Raw genomic sequence first — 23,776 nt, forward strand, 5'->3', positions numbered from 1 at the left:
AAGTTAATAGGACCCAATATTAGTGGAACAGAGCACAGCAGATGGCGGGGCTTTTGAGTTGGCAAAGTGAGACTAAGCTGAACTCAGCATGATCTGTTGGTGCCAGTTTCACACCATGCCATATTTTACGGTGAACCGAAGCTGCACAGCGTGCGCAAATATTGTGGGAAACATTGATCTTTAGAACTGACGGTTAATCCTCACAAGGTACCACTTTCATTAAAAAAGGTAGCTGATTGCAGATTTCACATGCAGGCGTCCGTATGTTTTTAAGTAATTCCCCACAGCGTGAAGAAACGCAGAGAGTGCCTGCAACTTTTCCCATAATCGCCTATTTGACAAAACACTTCCCAAAAAAAACAGGTATCATACACACTGTTCAGTTTCAGTGGATTTGCTAGCTCATTGGCACATGAACAGATTGGGCTCGTTTTAAACCTTTTTGCGCAGTTAGTTTGGCACTTCCATTTGGTTTAATTTTGTCCTATTGAGTTATGCCTAATGAGTGAAGTCCACATGTCCTATTAGATTTTCCTTTTGTCTGCTATGCCATGTCCGAACTAGCATTTATTAGCTGTCTGATAATGGTTACGGTTGAACAATTACGTGACACATGTATGCACATAAAGTCGTTATGTGTGTTGGATCCATTTATGGTACCCAAGCATGTCCAATATTATCCAAGAAATACAGTGATGACAAATGGGAAACAATGGAGGCCGATTTAATGCCTATATGACAGGCAGAGGCATCCAGCGAACATTCTCAGTAACCTCTCAAATACCTATTGTTGCCACCTCTTACATAAATCATGGAAGGAGGATTTCCTGACACACCAATGTAAAACAGGAGCCGTGTAAAGCCACCGGCTGAATGGAATTACTACCTTTGTGTCCGGAGCAGGGGTTTCCTCATGGACCACAAGAATACAAGCGTTATTTGGCCTTTTGGCGAGAGGCACCGGCTCCTCCATCTGTAAAGATGAGGGGCATTCCTTTGTCACGACAGCCTGTGAGTTCAAGTTCACCTCGGGGAGGACCAGAACTCATTCACATGCTCTTCGCAATCTCCCCAGGACACATGTACCATCACCCCAACCCCCACAACAACAACTGTGTGTCCGCAAGGGGTCGGTGGCCAAGAGTAGCAGAGAGCCTTCGTCTGCCTGCTTGTGGGGCCTCAACCACTCTCCTGGAAATTAGATGTGAGCAATCGCTAGCACGTGCATGCATGTGATAGGCTTTTGCTTTATGTGCTGGCCATACTTGCTGTATTATTCTCTTTTTAACCAATCATACTATTTTTGTGCAGCACATTTATCCACACATATTTATATTTACACTGACCTGAGTCGATTCAGTAGACCTCACTACGATTTCAGACTGGCAGGTTTGTGCACCTATCGTTTTTTCCTTTAGAGATTCTTTTGTTTGGTCTCATGAGTTTTATTTGGTTTGAATAAAAATGACAAATTAAGTTTCTCTCACATTAAAATTCACAGCAACCAAAACGGAACGGGCTGCAGCCCAAGGCTAATCTTTTGCTTCTGCTGTAGAATCCATTAGGTTGATAACCGAGAATACTGATACCAATTTTTTTCCCACATATCTAATTGATGATATCTGTATTTAAATATCATTTTGCATAATAATTTGTATTTGGATCACATTTTAAAGATATTTGGAACTAGAATTTCAATGCATCATTAAGAGCGCTCCATGATTGGAATCCCAAAACTGAAGCATACGTGTATTTTACTTTGATTTCCCACTTCATATGTTAGATGTCCCTTAGATACGTGATGGCTTGGGCTGTAAAGTGTTATAATGGTTGGTGCTCTTGCTTCACTACAAATGTATTTGCTGTTGTAAGTATTTCAGAGGGATGCAGCACTCTTGAAATGTCCAAGTTATTAGAGAATTATCACAGAACCATCAAACATTTTGTTGCAAACACTGTACACATGTTCAAGAAGCGCGAGAAGAGAACACGCAGGTTTAGTGCCAGAGACTTGACAGGAATCCAATGTGTAGCTGCAATGAACCTGTTATCCTCCACTGCTACCAACTGGAACGTCCCTCAAATATCCACAAGTACAAGTGTTCAGTGCTCATTCATGGCCGAGGTAAGAAAGGCTGAAACCCGAGCACCACTGAAGAAAACAGATAAGCTGAAACTTCAAGACTGGGCCAAGGCATTTTCCGTGTCTGAACAAATAAAAGTGACTTGATGAACCAGATGGAAGGACCTGTGGCTTAGGCCACGTGTACATGACAACATTTCAAGTGAAAATTAACCATGTTTGCATTTTCGTTGCAGAAACGTTTCCTATTAACACTTCATTGTTTTGAAAACAATGCACGTTTTACAGTACATGGACACGGCCGAGTTGCTCAAAGCAATGTAGTTGGCCTGTTGGGCCAATTGTAAGTGCAGTTGTTTGTTTTTGTTATGAAACCACACACACACATGCATGCAGATCTAGACACTGTATATAGAGATGCATCGATACCACTTTGCTATTTCCAGTCACTCTCAATTATAAAACTACTAAATCCCAGGACAATGTGAACTGGCAGTCATGACACTCTGGAGGCTGCCATTGTTGGCCAGTTTTGGCTGTTATCGTCGATCTACTTGTGCATGTGCAGAACAACTATTCACTATGGCTGTGGTGTGCACGTGCAGTGGCAGGGTTCAGAAAAGTTGCTCGTTGGACTTTTTTGGGTTGAAGTTGGACTGAACTCATCTCCTAACACCTACTGCCAGTCTCTAGAAGACACAATTAAGCAGTGGTACAGGAATGAGTCTGCATCTTTCAAGAAGACCCCGATCTCTATGCAGGACAATGCTCCATCTCATGCATCAAAGTACTCCACTGTGTGCCTCCCCAGTAAAGGTCTTAAAGATGAAAGAAATTGACATGCCTTCTTTCCTTAACTCACACGAACTCTAATGAGAACTTGCGGGCCCTTCTGAAATGAGAGATTTACAGGGAAATAAAAAAAACAACTAAGCCTTTCTGAACAGTGTTCTGGCTGCACAGATCAAGAAACAGACTCCGTGGATGGAAGGCTTTTTAGTGCAGTTGAAAATATTTCTTTCATCATTACGTTGATTGTTTAATATTCTCCCTTTGACATCTGTTAAAGCAAACAAGTGAAATGGGAACATTTTAGTTTTTCGTTGAGTAATAATTCTACACTCGGATAGTTTCGCGCAGACAGCTACTCTCCGAAGAAAGATAAAAGCTCACTTAGAATGTTTTCATTGATAGAGGTTTGGGGGTTTACTCACATTTTGGAATGACCAAGAGTGCTGTTGTTGTTCAATGATTAATCTTCAAAATTACAACTTGCCAAGAAATACTACACATGGTGAAATGGTGTCAATGTGATTGTCTTTCTCACTGTGTTTCCTCTGTCACGCATCTGCAATCACAATCCATGTGACCATACATGTGATGACCTATTACATGTATGTGGATGTGGCTGAGGACACATTTCCGATTCAAGACGAGGAGTTGTTGCTGTGCAAGGTAACTGAATACTTACTTTGTTACTCAGTGCTGTTGACTTGATATCCCTCTGAGGTGTTAATGCTAATTAAACTGACCTCTGATATCAGCGTTACAGCGGCTATATTAGCATCCAGCTGGTGTTTTGATTACGTTGCTCAAATTTCAAATCGTCTTTCATGAGCTAATTCCATTTTTACGAATGTAACATTATGCTTACTTTTGGAATCGATGTAACACCAGTATATTTAAATGAAAATCTGGTCTTATTTCTATCCCATGCACAGGCTTGCTTCCTTACCGTTCAACTCCAACATTGCTTTAGTCATTTTAACCGCAGCCACTAGTTGTCGCCAGACACACTCTCTTCTATCATGGACTTTCCGATTCAAAACCAACAACTTCCATCCAGCTGGGCTGACAACATTCTAACTTACCTGCCAGACTTAGCGTAGGTGTGCAAGTATAATCTGTAGTCCCCGGCCATATGCTGCAATTAGCTGTAGAACAGTTTACACACCAGGATGAAGGAAACGTAACACCCAACAGCAAGTGCGAGATGATCCATATTCATGATCGCAAACCAGAAAACAATGGCAGTCAGACAGTTCAGACAGGCCAGATTGCAACATTGTTCTCCCAGAACTCTGGGGTGTTTAAGCTGAGACACACAAGCAGATGTTTCACAGGGAGACAGATTTACTAACAAACCCAAAATTCTGGCTCTTTTGATAAATGACTTGTGCCCAGACCAGAGAGGTCTTGAAGAGGCTTGATGAGAGATCCTCAATTAACAATTGAACCAGTTCAGGCCCTCCAAACTTGATATTCGCATGACTTTTGAATTATTTTCCCCCACGCACACATCTGCCTTTAATCTGTACTTCTTTTTGAACAAAATGACAGATGTACCCATGCACAGCTTATTGATCATGTGTTTGATTTGAGCAGACCGTTATAATGTGTTGTGGGCTGTTGGTGTCTAATACCACTGGAGACGGATGTGAAGAGAACAGGAAGATTCATCTCATTCATATTTTGCATCGAAAAGAGTAATTCCATTAAGACATATTGGCCCACTTCCATCGACTGAATTGAATCGTACATTAGCTGCCTTCTCAGTGTAGTATTTATTTATTTAGTCTCACATCATTAGAATAGGGTAAAAGAAACATGCATGTGCTTTTTTCTGATAAGAACCATGATCTAAAAATACACCAAAGCTTTTCCGGAAAAATAATCCAAAAGGTTACACCTAATTATAACTCTTATGTAACACCTTCATCACTGAAATGAAAAGAAAAACTCATAAATTGCCGGTGAACACGGAGGTAAGCGTGCTAAAAGTGGATTAAATTTGGGAATTAAGTGAGCGTCATGACATGAACATATTCAGAGTGGGTCATTTTTAGGGGGTGAGGTGGTCGTGATAAAATAAGGCTATGTCTTTTAACTAATTAATCAGATGCATGTGAAGCATGTGCCTTTCCTTTCAGCCACTGCCAGATAGATAAATTACAGTCCCCTCCATCTGTCGACCAGGCTCGGAAACCAAGAGTAAAAAAAAATAAAAAATTGATAGAAGTCACAAATAAAAAGATGAAGAGGAGAGATCTATAAAATGGAGAGTAAAACGACATATTCAAAGACGCTGAATGTTGCTGTTTTTTTAATTAAGATACCCAAAACACTACTTGCTCTAAAGTTTGCAGAATTCATACTGCTTCAGTTTTAGAGGTTTTTTTTCTTTTTTGTTTTTTCTTTACAGCTGAGCTTATCTCGGGGGGGAAAAAAAGGGACAAGTAAACATTCAAAAGGTCAGAATTCATTAGCTGGGAAAATAGCTTGCGAAAACAAAATCGCCTCTTCCCTGGCTCTCCCCTCTCATATTCGCGCTCTGTTTCTTCAAAGCTCAGCAGAAATAATGAGCCGATAACAGAGTGTCTGCTTGACACCTGCTGAAACCCAAAAGGAAGGCTCTGTTTTCTCTGTCTGTTTCATGAGTCCTTAAAAGGTTTCAAGGTGTAAAGGGATTGCCGAATTTAAGGCGTTTGGTTTTTTTTTTAACACGTGCGTAGCGGTGAGTGCAGATAATGGATGTGAAGTTTGCATTCGGCTATTTTGTGTTAAGTTGACACAGTTGCCTTTCTGCTCTTGCTTGATGTATGCCGTGCGTACGATAGATGCAGCAGAGAGCTGGCTTCACTACGAACACTTTTTTGATCTTGTGTGGTCCCTGACTCTCAACCCAGCAATCAGTGACTTGGAGCCTACATATCAAGAGAACTGGAGGACACACACACACACACACACACACACACACACACACACACACACACACACACACACACACACACACACACACACACACACACACACACACACACACACACACACACACACACACACACACACACACACACACACACACACACACACACACACACACACACACACACACACACACACACACACACATGCCACACACGCCACAGTAATTATAGAGTAACATCTGCTGGTGAATCAGCTCCCTCCTCTTCTTAATTTTTCTGCATTATTCACCTCAATTTCCTCCACAAACATAATATTTCACCCCCGGGATTAGAGCTACCACAACATTTTCTTTTAGGCCAGAGCACGAAAATGGCTTCCACAAGTACTGTAAGATATTTGTCTCATCTATATAAAGACGTTTATTGAAAAGTAGACATTTTCACCCTCTGTCATTAAGGAAAGCCACTGGACATAGAAAGCAGTAAAATTGTGTGAAAGGCATTCATTATATAATGCTGCAATTATACTTTTGGGAAAAATCTCTTCATTCTGCCTAAATATAAAGGAAGAAAATGCTAAAATAAAATGAATATATTTTTTCAGGCTGGCTACACAATTAAAGAAATGAAACTACAGAAAAATGATTGGCCAATCTTATTAAATGGAGATGCAGAATGTTTTAGGCTTACTGTTTAAAACACGCACACACATGAACAAACCTTTTTATAGCCTTTTAACGACAATAAATTTACTTACACTAATTTCCTGCAGACTTATTTTAAACTCAGCCGTAACTGCGCTTTGGTTAACCATACTTTTCATGTGAGCCTGACCGTACTTTATCCCAAATGGAAACTCCCATTCAGAACACAGTTTTATTCCTATTGTAAGATGGGTGCCCATGGTTCAGTCCACAATGAACCTGACATTGGTACTTGAACAAAAGAGCATACACTCATGCAAAGACAGCTGTGTTTTCATTATTGATTTTTACTATTGACCTTATCTAAGGCCTGCCTCACTATAACCTTCACCTAAATTAGTCTCATCATAAAAAATGTTTTCACCTCAATATTTTGTGATTTTTCCTTCTCCACAAGTTCAACAAGTTCCAAAATGGTAGAGTATCAATAGATACACACACACACACACACACACACACACACACACACACACACACACACACACACACACACACACACACACACACACACACACACACACACACACACACACACACACACAAAAAAAATAATAAATACAAACAGGCTGACATTGAAGCAGTGAAGCAGGAGCCTTGGGTGACCGCAAGTCGATCGAACGATTTGAAGAAATTAGAGTAATGTCTTGGATGACTTACAAAACCAAACCACAGTGGCTTTGATACTTTGTCACGGCTCTGGCCTGGGTCACTGTGGAATAAAACTCATGTCTGATTCATCATCATGAGTGGGTTTAAGGGCAATATGACTTCTGTCTTCTGATAAGACAATCTTAAGAAGACAATAGACCAGTCTTAGAGGCGTGAGACTGGCAAACTGGCCCAAAACTGAAAGCAGGTAACGACTCTAGTTGCTGGTACCAGTGCAGGTATGGTTAACTCAGACTCAAACTAACAATATTCGAGACATGACAATCTAGCAAATCAAAGGGAATAGAAAAGATTGAAAAAATTGGATTGCACAACAAAATTGACTGTATGTTTGGATGGAGTCTGATTGAAAAGAGGTGTGGAAATGAAGGTGACCGGTGGATGGCAAGGTTGAAGGACATATGATGGGCAGGCAAAGAATGGCAGGTGTGGAAAGCATCAGAAACTCATTGGGGACTGAGCTAAGTGAAAAATGTCTGGACAGAAGGCCACAAGGGGCAGACTGCATCAACAAAACAGCTGAGGCAGCTTTTTACATTTTACTCAACTAACACTAAAGCAGCAAGAATGGATTTCCTGTCGAGAACTCAACAGCAGGATGCAAACTCAACACTGATGTGCGATGTTTTATCTCACCAAGTGCTATTTATCTACGAGAAGAGAATACGCTGCAATAGTTGTTTAATACCATCATATCTGCTCATTCTTAATTCTTTTTAAGCCACGTCCCCCCCCCCCCGTTCTTTTGACCACCAGCTGTTAATACTGATTTTCAACAGGAACTGTACAACACTTGCACTGCATACTGAGCATTTATTGACGCTTGAGATTGACTGAGTTGAGAGCCGCCCATGTTCACTCCCAGCAGCTAGAGACTTTAAGCACTAGAGCATTGTCACCATCTTCCCTTTTCAATTTGACACCAACATGCTCCTTTTCTATAATTCTTAAAAACTGAAACCAAAAGAAAAAAACAATTTGGCTCCTTCAAAAGATCATAATTTCTTACATCAGCGACTACTAAAAGCGCACATTTCCCAGGGATGCTACTGCACCTGAATGCAGCTGATTGTACTTTATCTTTAAGCCCACAAATCTGTGATCGGAACAAAAAAATCCAGGTGTTAAAATTCTAAGATGTATTGCTTCAATATTAAACATGCTTGAATATACTTGACATATGTAATGTAATATGTATTCAGAGAACCCTGACATGTTTCCCTAGTCTTGATTTTAGTGTGCTTAACTGCTTAATTTACACCATAGTAGACCCACCCATCCCCTGATTTTCTTTATTATTCCTATTGTAGGGATTGTAACCACCAACAGGTTTCTTAAAGCACCGTATATACATATATAAACAAAAAGGCAGCAAACCGTGGAGACAATAGCCCACATTCAAAGTATCCCTGCTGTTCTGATGTCAATATTGCTACCTGCTTTGAAGCTACATTTGATGTATCATAGAAAGGATCAACATTAATCATATATGAACACCAGACAATTTTCAATTTATCAACGTACCTTCAGCTTGTTGCACTGCTAATCCTACTTTCTCCTGCTCTATCTTTTGATATTCTTCTATACGACTTTCACCATTTCACCATTCTTACCAAATTAGGGACTTGAAGGTGAACCCTCTGCTTGCTCCTCGTTCTGCTTCTGAATTTTACTGCTGGATTGAAAACAAATGTTCCGTCATCAGTGGCGTGCAACAATGTGTTATTATTTGTCAGATGCAACATTTCCCTGTGCTGTAATTCCTTAGCTAAAGTATGCCTTTACTGTTATCATGAGAGAATTCTCTGTGATTACCCATATCACTGTGAAGGTAATCTCTGTTTTGGCAGCTCTCCGTATCATGCTGCCGGCCATATGTCCAAGCCATGCCGGCGTCCAAGCCCTTCTGTCTAGGCGATAGACTCAGCCCAATTAACACTAACAAGATTCAGAACGTGGAAAAGCTATATGGCTGGTCATCAGCAGTCATTTATTAGTCTTGGTAATTCTGTTTCGAGGTCGCCCTCATCTCCTTGAGCTTCTCCCCTCGTTTATGAGCTGAGTTTTTTATTTGGCTTGTGCGTCTCTGTCTGCCGCCATTGTCCTCTTTCAGTCTCCTTCGCTTGGCTCATTTCTTCATCTTGTCTGTATGATTTTTGGACTTCTTTTCTTTCTGGAGCTGTACATTATACATCCTTGTCCCTCTTCTTTTGCTTCCTAATTAAACCGTCCCCATTCCTTCAGTCCGCTTCTTCACCATTCATTTCCTTGATTGGACTTTTACAAGCTCTTAAAGGCTCCATAAACACTGACCGAGTGGGGAGTTTAGTGCACCATCTTATTGGCATAGTCTCTTATTATGACATTTTTCGTCTCTTCTTACCACTCCTTTTACTGTTTTAATGTTTGGAAAATCCTGAGAATGAGGACAAGAGATACCGCAACAGTTCCGACAAAGAAATAGAGTGGACACAAACGTGCATCATTAAGTGGGTGACACCACCTAATGTTCTGAAGCCCCTTTTGTCTACACCAGTCATTATGACAGAGTCCTGGTACGTGCAATTACAGTCAGTGAATAAATTTAAATAAATTTGGTTCCCATTCACCTGTATTCATTTTTTAATTAATGGATGCCCTTTGGGTTGATGGCAGTCCTCAGTTTTTACATTTCATGTGCTCTCTTTTCAGTCTGCCACTCACAGAAGACTGTTCTACCCCCCTCTTCTGCTCTTTTCTTGAAACATTAAATTAAAATGATGGTGTCATCAATGTGTTGTATCTAATAATAATCCCTGTGACATATTTTTTTGCAGCATCTAAAATAGTTGTCATGCTGGTAAAGTAGCATCAAATCAAACATTTGAAGCCACACATACACAGACATCCTCCGGACCAACAGAAAATCCTCCAATTTTGAAGAAAAGAAAAATTTACATGCTTTTCAGATTTATGTTTGTAGCAGCTACCAGAGCACTAAACATTCATCTCCATGGCGCCAGGAAAACTGGATTTGTTTTACATGACCCAAACTGTGAAGAACTGGTGACCAGTCATCCATCGATTTTCTTTCCTGCTTAGTAAACACAGGGTTGCAGTGGCAGTGTGGAAAACAATGAAACCCACACATTTTTGTGCCTTCTTAATTTCTCTCAGCCATTCCCAGATCAGAGGAGAAATATTAACTCTTCAACAAGTCTGAGGCTGACCTCGGGTGTTCCTCCCATTGTGACAAGACTGGTAGACCTCTAGGAACTTTCGACTTTGTCCACACTGAGATGAAAATCTGTCAGTTTAGAACAAAAAAAAAAAAAGAAACGCATTAAAAAAATGTGTCCCACAAAAATACAGAGAACACTGAAAACATTTTGTAGTATTCATACCACGCCTGTAAATGAGCTCCAACATGTTGGCTGGCAGGGTTAACGCATGAGGGTTAAATAGTGGTTTGATGCTCCCTGGAGATACCCACTTCTCCACTGTTGATTTTTTGCCTTCTCTTAAAACAGCTCATGAACATCATTTTTTTTTTAATAGTGGCACGTAAGATGATAATATTTGCTAAAAATGAATCTCATTGTTGTATAATTTGGTTATATTTTATTGTTTATTAATATTTGCCTCATAATGACCTGCCCTACTCTGCCTTTGATTAGCTCATCAGGCCTCATGCTGCACAGTAAAGACAGACATTAACCAATCACATCAAGTCGAGTAGGGCAGGTCAAGGTTGCATCTTCCCAGGGGGAAAAAAAAAAGCTATTAAGCTCATTGATATTGCTGTGTGGTGCATCATGGGGGATTTGGAAGTGGGTGTACACAATGCTGACTGAAAAATAAGTGGGTACATGCAGTATACCCTGGACTACAGCACTGGGGTTAAGGGACAGGTGGTTTTACGATGGTTTTCACCCATGAAGATGGAGACGCCAGGCAAGCATTAGGGTAAATTCTTGTTTTTGAGAAAATGCCAGCTTTGCTTCAACAAGACAGTATCTCATAAAAACCTAAATTACCGAGGACCCCAACTTCGATACTAGAAAATACAGAAGGGTGCAATGTTGACCTTAGAGAAGTGAGTTTGTGCTTGGAGATTTTCAATTTCTAATCGAACTTCTGAGCAAGACCCTCAAACCTTTGGTTGTTTAAATATTTATTTATACAATGTGAAGTACAGTCTTTCTCTCAATAGACTTTGAAGTATTTCTTTAGCACATCACTTTTTACCACTATCAATCCTCAAAAAACAGCTACCACACAAAATGCCCAACAGTTTCCAAAGTTATTTAAGTAACTTACAACATTAAAACCACATGCAACACAAAAAGTCTTTATTTCAAGTAAAGTTTAATAAAACTAAAGAAAATATCCTCTCATGTATCAGTCAATTGAGTAACAGAACCTAAAAGATACAGAATATAAAACTATATACAGTATGACTATGTGCTCTTTCAATATAATGAGCACTTAAAATTTTTTTTCAAGTTGTTGGGGGAAATCGACTCGTTGTCAAGAAATGCCACCAGCTACCACGTGGCTCAGAGAGGGTCTATTTTCACTTGGTTCCAATATTGTACATCACTTAGCACAGCCCTCATTTTTTCTAGCCTTAAGGAGTCATCTCATCATTCACTGAGACTAATGAGCTGTCTTTGCTGATGTAATCTACCTCATTTTGTGCCAGCTCACATGAAAAATTTAACCACAGCCATGAAAAATAGTTATGTTTTAGCGCCTAATTATGTGCATATCTTTCCCAGTCACACACGGCTCATCCTGCCGGAGTCTGTTTGAACCTTGGCTTTCATTTACATTTGTTTGTGACGCGTGAATATAGAGTAAAAAAAAATGAAAAACTGAGATGTGTGTGTGTGTGTGTGTGTGTGTGTGTGTGTGTGTGTGTGTGTGTGTGTGTGTGTGTGTGTGTGTGTGTGTGTGTGTGTGTGTGTGTGTGTGTGTGTGTGTGCGATCACCCAGTAGTCTAACGATTCGATGTACTGAGAGGGTAATAGTTGTTGAAGTGGCAGATTGAGCTGTAGTGGAATAATTTGTCTGGGTCAAGTAGGCAGTTATTTCAGGAACTGTAAATTGAAACGACAAAACATTGTACTTGTGAACATGAACAGGGAATCTTAAAAAAAACAAAAAACAACTCTTTCTACATTGTTAAATTAATTTCCTTTTTTCCAATTCAATTCATAAATTCTGTCATACCTTTTTCTTCTAGCCTATTTAGAGTATAGGAAACCTGAAAACAATGTCCCTTTACATGGAAATGGCAGATATGATGAAAACAATGTAGTTTTCATGTAGGGCCGGGAAGTAAGTGTTTTTGTAATGAAACCACACACATGCACGCAGAGAACAGTAGCAATGCCTCGCACAGAGACATTCCTATGGACAGACAATGAAGTTCGGTTACTAAGGTGACTCTCAACTATATAACTATCAAGTCTCAGGAGAAGATGGACCGGGAGTCACATTGTTGGTACTGTCCATCTACTCTAACATGTGCAGAAGAACTACCGACTATGGCCATGGTGCTCATGCACAGTCGCAGCATTTCAGAAATGTAGCGCTTTCCTCCGTTTCCACATAGACAGGGTCAAAACGTTTTCAAAAAGTTGCAGTTTCCTTTCTTCACACAAATTCAAAGTGTTTTTGAAACGTTCCCACCTTGGTAGCTGTTTTCAAAAAGTTGTGTTTCTAGTGGCCCAGAGCATTGTTGTCATGTAAACAGACACCCACAACACAACAAAAGTGTTTCATTTTTGCTTGGCTGCTTTTTTTGAAATTCAAATATATATATATATATATATATATATATATATATATATATATATATATATATATTCTACTACGTACTATGCTTGGAAATGGTGCAGTCATAGTTTTTGGACGACAAAAGACAATATCTAGCAACATGGAAATTCTTGTAATGTTAATCCAGTGGTTTTAGGAATGTAATATGACATATGAGAAAGATTGAAAATATTGTTTATCATTAGCATTTTAAGTTTGATGTCCCTCAGTGCAACTGGCATTTAACTGGCAATGAAAAAATATTTTAAGGAAAATACATCGGCACTTCGCTGATACCTGTTTCCGGCCTGGATGACAGACCGACCGTGTTCTTTTTGTTGGAGATTTTAACATACATGTTTGCTGCCCTGATAAAAGAATCTTTCCATCAGGGCCCTGATTCAGGCTGCTGGCTCTGATCCCTCTGACTCTGCTCCTTGTCTGGTTACATTTGACGAGTTTGAGCCAGTGACATTGCAACTTTTAGAGGATGTGGTTGCACATATGAAGCCCTCAGGTTCCCCCCGGGATGCTCTCCCTCTTCATCTTTTAAAAAAAAATCTTTCACAGAATCCGGGCAGCTCATCGTCACTATTATTAACTGCAGCCTTTATTCTGGTGTTGTTCCTGTGCTTTATAAACATGCAGTGGTGCAGACCCTTCTTAAAAAACCAGGCCTTGATCAGGCTGTCTTAGCTAATTTTAGGCTCATTTCCAAACTGCCTTTTATCTCAAAGATTTTAGAGAAGGTTGTCCACGCACAGCTTAAGGCCTACCTAGAGGAACACAACATTTTAGAAGTTTTCCAGTCTGGTTTTAAACCCCTGCACAGCACAGAGTCAGTATTGCTGAGGGTTTTTAATGACATTCTCCAGGCTAATGATCGTGGTGATCATGTGGTTCTGGTTCTGCTGGACCTGACTGCTGCATTCGACACTGTGGACCATGACATCTTGATGTCCCGGCTGCAGCACCTGGTGGGCATCCGTGGTACCGCACTGGCCTGGTTTAGGTCCTATCTGGCAGACAGAACCATGTGTGTTAGCCTTGCTGGCTCTGAATCCTCCTCTGCTCCTCTCACATACGGGGTTCCACAGGGCTCAATTTTAGGGCCCCTGTTTTTTTCCGCTGTACCTTTTGCCACTGGGTTCTGTGCTCAGGAGGCACAGCATCTCTTTTCACTGCTTTGCAGATGACAGCCAGATTTATGTCCTGCTTAAAAAGAATGATGCCTCCTCACTGTCACCTCTTCTGTCATGCCTTGATGACATTAAAGCCTTGATGGCTTTTAACTTTCTAAGTTTTAATGAAACCAAAACTGAGGTGATGGTGTTCGGGCCCAGTGTCTCCTGTGAAGCTCCTCTCTTCCACTTGGGTCCACTGGCTCCACATGTGAAGCCAGTGGTTTTAAACCTAAGTTTTAGAATGGACAGTGATTTTAAATTGGACTCTGAGATTAGGACAGTGGTTAAGTCCAGCTTCTTCCACCTCAGAAGGCTTGCAAAGGTGAAGACTATTCTGGCACAGCGGCACTTTGAAACAGTAATCCACGCTTTTATTACATCCCGGCTGGATTACTGTAATGCACTTTATGTTGGAGTCAGCCAGTCCTCCCTCGCTCATCTCCAGTTAGCCCACAACGCTGCAGCCCACCTTCTAACTGGAGCACGTAAGAGGGAGCACATAACGCCCATTCTAGCTTGTCTCCACTGGCTGCCTGCATATTTTAGAATTCATTTTAAGATTATTTTATTTGTTTTTAAATCTCTGAATGGTCTGGCCCCGCCCTACCTCTCTGAGCTGCTCCACCCCTACACCCCTGCTCGGTGCCTCAGGTCAGGTGATCAGCTGCTTCTGGAGGTACCGAGGTCCAAACAAAAGCTCAGAGGGGATAGAGCCTTTTCTGTTCAGACCAATTTTTATTCCTTGGCTTTTAACCATGTTTGAGATTATGTGCCTGGTTTTATTGTTGTCAATCTTATTGTTTGTTTTACTGTATTTCACTGTTTTTACTCTTCTATTGAAATTTTTTTTAACTTTGCCTTTTAAGTGAAGCACTTTGGCTTCAGCCACAGCAGTTTTAAAGTGCTACATAAATAAAGTCGACTTGACTTGACTGTCAGAAGAAAGTTGGCTGTGAACATGACAGATGTCAGCATATCTGTTTCTTGCGAGGTGCAAGTGTTCCTATACAATAAGTTTAGTTAAATGGGCAACAAATGTATGACTTAGTAAAACAAATCTGATTAATATTCACCAGTGATGGAACTCTCTTCATCTAAATACTTCATTAGAGAGCTATAGTGTTTCTGTGAAAAGCTTAAATAATGACTTTAAAGAATATATAGTGTCAGTGCTGTTCCACACCACATTTTAGCAGTATTTACTCCAGAACAGGTTTAGGTGGAATGAAAACAACCCCAACATACCTTTCACTGTAATGTTCATTCTTGAGACAAAGGGCAAGAGAGTAGTTGGAATGACCTTCCAAAATCATTATCAGCTAGCGGAAAAGGGCATCTTAATCAACAAAGCTCAAATTCAATTCTTAATCTTGGAACAATCTGCAAGAAATGCCAGTTGGTGTGGCAAAGCACAAACCTGCAATGGCATCAATACATGTAGGGACGTTTCACAGTCCAACAGAATGCGGCAGGAAATTGAACTTATAGTTACACAGGGTATAAAATAGAAAAGCAGTCTCCATATTATATAGTATGCCATTTCAGGTCCAAGCTTTACATTGTTCACAGTGTTTGACCTGATGTAATTTTCTCTGCCTATTTTAGACATCTGATTCCTACAACTACCTACACCAGTATGAAATGAACAGTAATGGGAATTTGTGTGAGATTCATGCTCGTGGATATGGAGATATCTGAGACATGTCGCACAATGGCAAGATAGAAACTTAATAAGCGAATACCTTTAGTACCACCTTTATTCAGACTTCTCATGCAATTCCTTAATCTAGATATTAATAGGGAAATTAAAAACAAAAATCGCCTTTACGCATTTACTTTGCGACTATCTGTCATCGCTATCAGTTGATTAAAGGGTCAAAAGGCAAAAACCACTGAACCGCAACTGCAAAAGCGTAAAGCACGAGTATCAAACATGAGGCCCATGCTGTCAGCGTGAGTTTGAAAAAATAAAAAACATCAGACAGCTTTATCAGAGTTATTTGGACATTTTCACTGTAATTTGCATCAGAAAATACCATTGAAAATGGCTTTAGGTTGAGATAGTACTAATTTCCCATAATTTCTTTTGGTTTTGTGAAAATATCAATATTTTAATAATGTATACTCTTGTGCCACAACAAAGAGAAGCAGTAGAGTTTAAATATGAAGGTTATTATGGCACTATTTCACTGGTCCAGCCCACTCAAGATGAAATGGGGCTGTAAAGTGGCTCCTGAACTCAAATGTGTGTGAAACCCCTCAGTGTAAAGTGTAGTATTTGATAGAAGTTCCATAATGAGGTTGTGAACAAGTGCAAGTGCAAGTCCCCTCTTTTCCATTTAAGATTGCACTATTGATTATAAAATACTCTAAGCTGTTGGAAAATTCAGATTCGCATACTGAAGGCTCTTCTGCAAGGTAACAGCGACCTTTCACATTTTGTTTGAGATCTTTGCTTTCTTCATTTTGATCCATCGGTTTATCTGGGGCACACTAAGGTCTGATAGCGTTCATGCTTTATCAAATTGATCTCACTAAAAGCGCCGCAGAGCCAGATGAAACTTCACCAAAATGAACAACCTTTAAGTCATATTCTAATCACGCAAAACAATTTGAGGGTTTAAAAAGCTCCCATGCACTGCATGTTGGGGATTTCACAATCATATAGCCAGCTTCAAAGGCACAATGTCTCAGAGCGAGTGGAGACCTGCTCCTTGATGTTGGACTTTTGTTCTTTTTACACAAGTGGCTTGTGAAGACACATAACATTATAGATGTACATTTGCCTTTAAGTCATCCACTGAGAGTGAGACTCTTGTTTTTCTGAAAGAAGAGACGTTAAGATGACCCGTCAGCGCTTTGAGTGTGATCTGACTTGAGTTTCATGAAAGGAAAAGGTGCAGAAGCATAACACCTTGATGGCTGACAAGGTTTGAAAATTACAGCTTTAATGTGAGATTAAAGAACTTTAAAGAAAAAAGTAGTTGTAAAATATTTACTGTAATTATTCAAGGGATTTAAATTGCATTTAGAAGTAGAGTTTATTTGATTGTAACACTGGAAATAATCTCACTCTCAGCTTGGACGTCCAAGTTTGTGGCTACATATTCAACACTGAAGTAATGTGAATTATTTGAATGCTTTTGGTGAAATGTAATTTCTCAGTTAGATTTTTTTTTTTTTAAACTGAACTTTCCATGCAACAAGAAACGGGAAAGGCCAATAAACACACTCTCGTCTGTTTCATTAACCTATTGCCTACATATTTATTAGCCTAATGTCCGACAACAGTATAAAAGCTGCCACCATATTGGAAGAGGACCCACTTCTTTCACAGACATGTAATCATGAGTTGCAGGTCTAAAGTCTACATAATGCACGGAGCAGTGCGTCGACAGCGTAGTATACTAGAGCCTCGAAAAAAATGGTAGCGGTGCATCCCTTTATCAAACTTTATGTTTGGAAAGCTTGATATGTATGCATTGTTAATTCCCGTCTATCCTTGAAGTATAAAATTTCTAAGCTTTTCCTTTATTCACCTAAGTTAATTCCTCTTTTCAAGTGACCCAATACGCTAATAATAGACACCAAATTTGCTCCAGAGAAAACATAAAGTGAAGACAAGCTTAGAAAGAGGCATTTAAAAAAAAAATTGAGTATTTGAAAAGTGTTCACGGAAAATTCAGCTGTATTATAAGTCCATCTGAACTTGCTCAAAGTTTTTAAAAGTTCCAATACCTTTTTTCATAAGAGGTGAAATATTTACTTTTTTTTTTATATAGGTGTATCTTCACAGCCTTTACTTGCTTTCTGCCCCCATACTCGGTACAGTCTTTTGTTATGGCAGCAGTATGATTAAAGAGCAGGATTGTCTCTCATTGTGTCAGAAAGTCTGCAGTAACCTAAAAAACAAGCAATGTTTTGTTTCAAAAATCTGAAGAAAATGTAATTAGGTGCTATCCGTTCTCTCACAGACTCTTTTCTTGTACTTTTTATCGTTTAGACAACTAACAAAACAAAAAATTCCACCATGTGATCAACTGCTAGGTGACCAGCAGTAAAAGCGGCTGTCATCTACCTTTTTACTGCATATTTACATTATCTTTGCGGGCTGTTTTTCCCCCACGGGAATGAAATGTGGCTCAGAAGTAAGATAAAAATGAATTTCAGTATGAAATGTGACAATTGATCAACACAGACACCTGCTTCAGTCCAGGATTATCCTGCCACAATATATAATAAGAACTTTTTTTTGTTGTTGTTTTTGTTCTGTATTTAGATTTCAAAAGTTTGTCCTAGAGAAATGGCAAACGGACTTCACTTATCGCGCCTTTAAGCTGCTGAGTGAAGTAAAGCGCTTTCAGCTGCGTGAGCCAGAAGTTCGGTTTGCCATTTGGCCCTCAGGGAAAAATAATTGACCTGGGGAATCTACAATGTTTGTTCTGAAGACCTTAAACATTCGTTCTGATTGATATGATAATGTTACAACCTAAAGCGTATCCACTACAATATAATATATGCCCCGTTAAAGTGTGCTAAATGATAGATCAACACTACGTGGATACTCACTCATATGCAGCATACAAGAGCAGCCAAAATCTACTCCCTATAGACACAAACTTGTACAAGCTGCTGGCCTGAAGAAAACTATAATTATATATCTATTTTCAAACAGGCTTAAACACGACTTTGCCCTTAGCAGGTTATATTGTAAATCAAAAAGGTGTGTTAAATGTCCTACTTTCTACATAACCCGGAGGGAGACTGCAATTCCAACCATATTTCTTGCTGTTATCCTCTTAATGTTGCCCCGAGCTTTCAGATAACAACACATTTTAAGAATGATGACAGTCCCTTGTCACTCTAATGATGATACAAAGCAGGATGCTTTATCATTTTTGGGTGTAACTAAGCCAACACGAGTCCCACAGAAAATACTGGCCTGCCGTCAGCGGAGGGGATTAAGGGGGATTTTGCTTAGCGTCACTTATTTTTGGGTACTTTTGGGAACAGATGGTTAGAGGTTTTAGCACAAGATACATGTAAAAACTATTAGTTTTAGTCATAATTGTCACCAGATGGCCATGTGGCAGCATGCTCAGGAAGTCTTCCCCTTCTCTTCTTCACACAATATGTTCCTAAAATACTGTGCGGTGACAATGTATTGTACTGAGGCTTGGTTTGAGATTCACACACTGAACACCAAGAAATTAGAAGCAGTCAATTGTCTTTGCTCATTTATTTTTAATCATATGCTTGTTAGGGTGGACACATTCAATGGAATATTACATATATACAAATTCACTGCCAATTATTTAGCAACCTTTAGAATTTGTTTTCCCAGGACTGAGACTTCAACACAATAATTTCAAATCAAGAAAAACTTAAAAAAATACTGAATTAAAACAGTTAAATTGTGCCTTATTCTCATGAAAAAAAAGCACTATATAAAACCCAACGCTTTATTATTATTAGTTCATTGTGTTCAACATGATCACATGATAGATGGGATGTATGTTCTGCAAATTATATTTTAAATTATGAGTTGCAATGACTTTCTGTGACCGCTGATAAAGAGGGAGCAACTGAGGAGATACTCACTTATATACAATCTGTAACTGCCAAAATACCACAATGCAGCCATTTAAGTCTCCCGGCACCAATTTTACGTTATTCCTACATTACTTTTATGTTTTATTTGGAGGGAAATGATATTCAAGACATGCTGTCCTGATCTTTCCTCTACACTCGATTTGTCTCGCATCATGCGCTTGATGTAAATCATCTGAGGTAGCAATACACAAGAACCAGGTTGCCACTGCTAAACAGAGGTACCACAGTGTCAGAAACAATCTTTTAAAAGAGAAATCGACAAACAGGGAGAACATGCAAATGATTAATCATGATTAATTAACTAGAAATCTAATTCAGGCAATCTCATTGTGAGGTGGCAGACACACCAATATATCAAAGGGCAAAGACATATACACACTCACAGGCAGATTTAAGTCACCAATTAGACTTGAACTAATGTTTTTTTTGACTGTGGAAGGTAACTGAGTGCCCAGAGAAAACTATTGTCATGCTACATCCCCCCAAAAACTTTCTTTTGATAAGAGCTTTTTGCTGCAGTTTAGCTGTAACTGTGTCAACGGCAACATAATTTCATCGTGAATTAAGAACTCAAGCACTCGAGCTGAAATTGTGAAGGCTCGGGCCACAGAGGACAACAGTGGCATCAGTTCCACATTGTGACACGTTGCATCTGGCGCTGCTGTTATCTCTTTTAGTCTTTTGGACTAGTTTGACATGCATAGCCACATTCACTGTCTCAGGATGGTCTTATGGCTTTTCAACATCCCCATTGTGACAGAGCCATGAATATTTACAGCTGTCAAAACAAGTTTGGCAAAAAAAAAAAAAAAAAAAAAGGCTGGATTTCATTCAGTGTTTGGACCTGCTGGCTTTGTTACTCTGTGAAGTGCGAGTGCTCAAATAATGAATTGCATTCTGGCAGGGCCTAATGACTGAAGACACATGATAACCCATAAAGTGCCTTCCTGGCTGAAACCACTCAGAAGAAAAAAAAGAAAATAAAAAAATCTAAACCGTTTTATTAGATGTTTTTCTTGTTTTTACCTTCCTGCCGCATGTTGGTACTGTTTTGTTTTTTTATATCTCATTCCCCCTTTTTCCTGTAAACCCTGCTATGTTCCGCTGCTATTTTTTGGGAAGGAATATAGGAATTAGTCTGTATCACAAACTTTCATCTACTTCAAGCCCTTTGCCTTGCAGAGACTTACAAACAGGCGGCTCATTTATGTGCCGTTCTTCCACTGGAAAAAGGCAGTAAAAAAGATTGTGCGTCATTTTAGGTCAGATCTCATGCAAATTTATTAGCTGTCACGTCTCCTTTGTCCTCCCCATCTACGATCCCACCACTGACTGTAAGCTCATCAAAATAATATGAATGATGAAAAGTCTGATGAAGAAAGAAAGTGTTCCACACAGTCCTGCTCAGTGAACCAAATGACTTTGCATGTGTCGCTGAAAATAGCTGCATAAACGTGTCAATGTATCTTTGTGATTCTGTCCATTACGGGGGTGTCACACTGAGAAACCACTTCCCTGTTGAGGTTAAAACCCTTTGTGTAGCTCATCCATCACTTGTTGAGGTAAAATAAGAGTTGGTGGCACACAGTGGTGCAGGGCACAGCACTATTGTTTCATAAAAAATATCTCCTTGGTTTTTTTTATTCTTTTAGCGGGGAAATTGTGTGCTCTTTCTATGCATGTGTGGTTACTCTCCATACACCAAATGCAAATGTTTGAGATTAACTGGTAATTCCCAGGCCCAGTTTTTACAACATTGCCAGTGAAAACATTTCACGTTGACACAGCAACATTTTGAAAACAATGTCTGTTTACATGGAAATGGCAGAAACACTGAAAACTATGTAATTAGCACGCCAGAGGCCTGTACTATGAACCGTGATAAACATATCCAGGATCTCTCTCTGTTTCCTGGGTTGACTGATCCATACACGGATGATCCTGATCACCGTTACTACAAAGCAGGTTATCAACTCGCCAGTTCAACTCAGACCGACGTGTACATGTTCACATGAAAGAGGCGGAGTTTGCAGCATCTGACCAATCACACACACAGAGAAACTCTGCAGTGCAGTTTACAGATTACTGAAGGAGCAGTTATTCTCTGAGAATAAGAAGAATTAAAACGCATCCACCAGGCTAAAAGCAATACTGTTGCCGTGTCCAAAGGCAGAAGACTCCCAACACTTTCACATGGTTCCTATCGGTCCAAAAACATTGTATTCAAAGTTTTTTGCCCCAAATCCAGCCTGTCCTTGATTTTCAGCCGGTCCAATATTCGATCATTCAAGCCACATTCAGAATCTGCTGGGTTTCGGGGAGCTGGACTAGCTCCGCCCCACATGCCCATCTTGGGAAGAGGAGGAAGTACTTCCTCTCCTTAAACCATGCCAACTCTAAAAGTAAGACTCTGATAGACACAAGGGGTAAGACACAAGCATTTAAAGAAGTGTGGACACCCGTCATAGAATTCCTTAAAAATAAGTGTGTTGCTGTTTGAGAGTGTGATGTTTTTTAGGTTTTTTTTGTTATTGTTTTGTGTGTTTGCTTTGAACAAAACATTTCTCAATATTTTCTGTATGTTTTTGTATACTGAAAATAATAAAAAAATTGTTAAAAAAAAAAAAGAAAGAAAAGCCATGCACTATTGTTTCCATTCTATCAGTCGCTACGTGACGGAGAAACGCTGTTCAACCAAACCAATTTCAACCAGAATGTTAGCCAGAAGAAGAAGCTCCTGAAGAAGTTCTGACTCTGCTGCTGCTGCAGGACGTTTCAGAAGGTTAGTAAAACATATTGTGTGTTTCAATATGTTAATTAGCTGCACTGAATATTTTATTTACAAAGAAATGTGCTGTTTTAACAGCAAATAAATTACTATTCGCACCAGACTATGCACTTACCTAACTATGTGCATGCCACACTGAGATCGGATAATTTAATTATCCTCTACTAATAATCATAATTAGTGGCGGACAGGAGCATATCCTGAGCCACCTTTGAATCATAGAAATAAATAAAAAGATCACCTCACAATTATCAATTCAAGTCAGATTTACATACGCAGTTACATCTTGAAGGTTTACAAGATATCCCATATATTCTAGGGCCAGGCGAACATGTGACCGATGTGAATCATCAGTCATTTGGGGTTATACTAAGTATAACATAGCAATACGTTTTTGCTTTAAAAGGTTTTTAAATGTGTTAAGAGAATGTGTTCAGATGACTTTAGATGACAATGTTTCCCTCTTAATAAAGGTTTATTTATAGTGTTATGTTTATGGGAAGGAGCGGTCACTGGAATTTAATTGTAAACAAACTTGAAACAAGTCAAGAACAAAAACATCCTTCAAAGCCTCAGTGATGAGGATTTATTTTATTATGTCAAAAAGATGGCTGGCTCTAAATTACTTTCTCATCTCATATCCGCTGCAGCTCAGCGCTGAACCTGTGAACCAATCACCATCATTTAAGAATGGACAGGTCCTTTTCCAAGAGATCTGACCGTTTATCGAGAACGTAACATGCTCCGGAGTAGGTTGGACATTCAGTGTAAGTTGCCGGGGTCATTTATCCCGTGAGCGTGAAAAGTGAGCGAGCGTCGTATTACAGAAAACCCAGGGTTAATTCTTGATAAGAGATAATCCAGCGTGGTAGTACAGGCCTCAGGCCACTAATAGGTGCTGTTGTTTGTTGGTATTAGTCTCTAGGTTCCATGACACTGATTTGGATTAAACCGATATTAAAGATAGATGGATGGATGGATGGATGTTTAATTGCCTTTCCTGAAGGGAGAAACAGCTTTAATTAGTGTGGGTGGTCCCAACCCTTTTCCTCTGAGGCACAACAGATTGCCTTTTAGAAAGACCGCAGACCACCCTCTGATTTCTGAAATAATCAAAATAATTAAATGAATTAAAGCAAAGTCAAATTCCTCACTCTCGCCAACACACAAAAACAGGAGCATTCAAAATAAATGTTTTTTTCTTTTCAATGTGCAAATCTAATTTG

The sequence above is a fragment of the Lipophrys pholis genome, assembly GCF_963383615.2.
Source record: "Lipophrys pholis genome assembly, chromosome: 12".
Lineage (NCBI taxonomy): Eukaryota > Metazoa > Chordata > Actinopteri > Blenniiformes > Blenniidae > Lipophrys > Lipophrys pholis.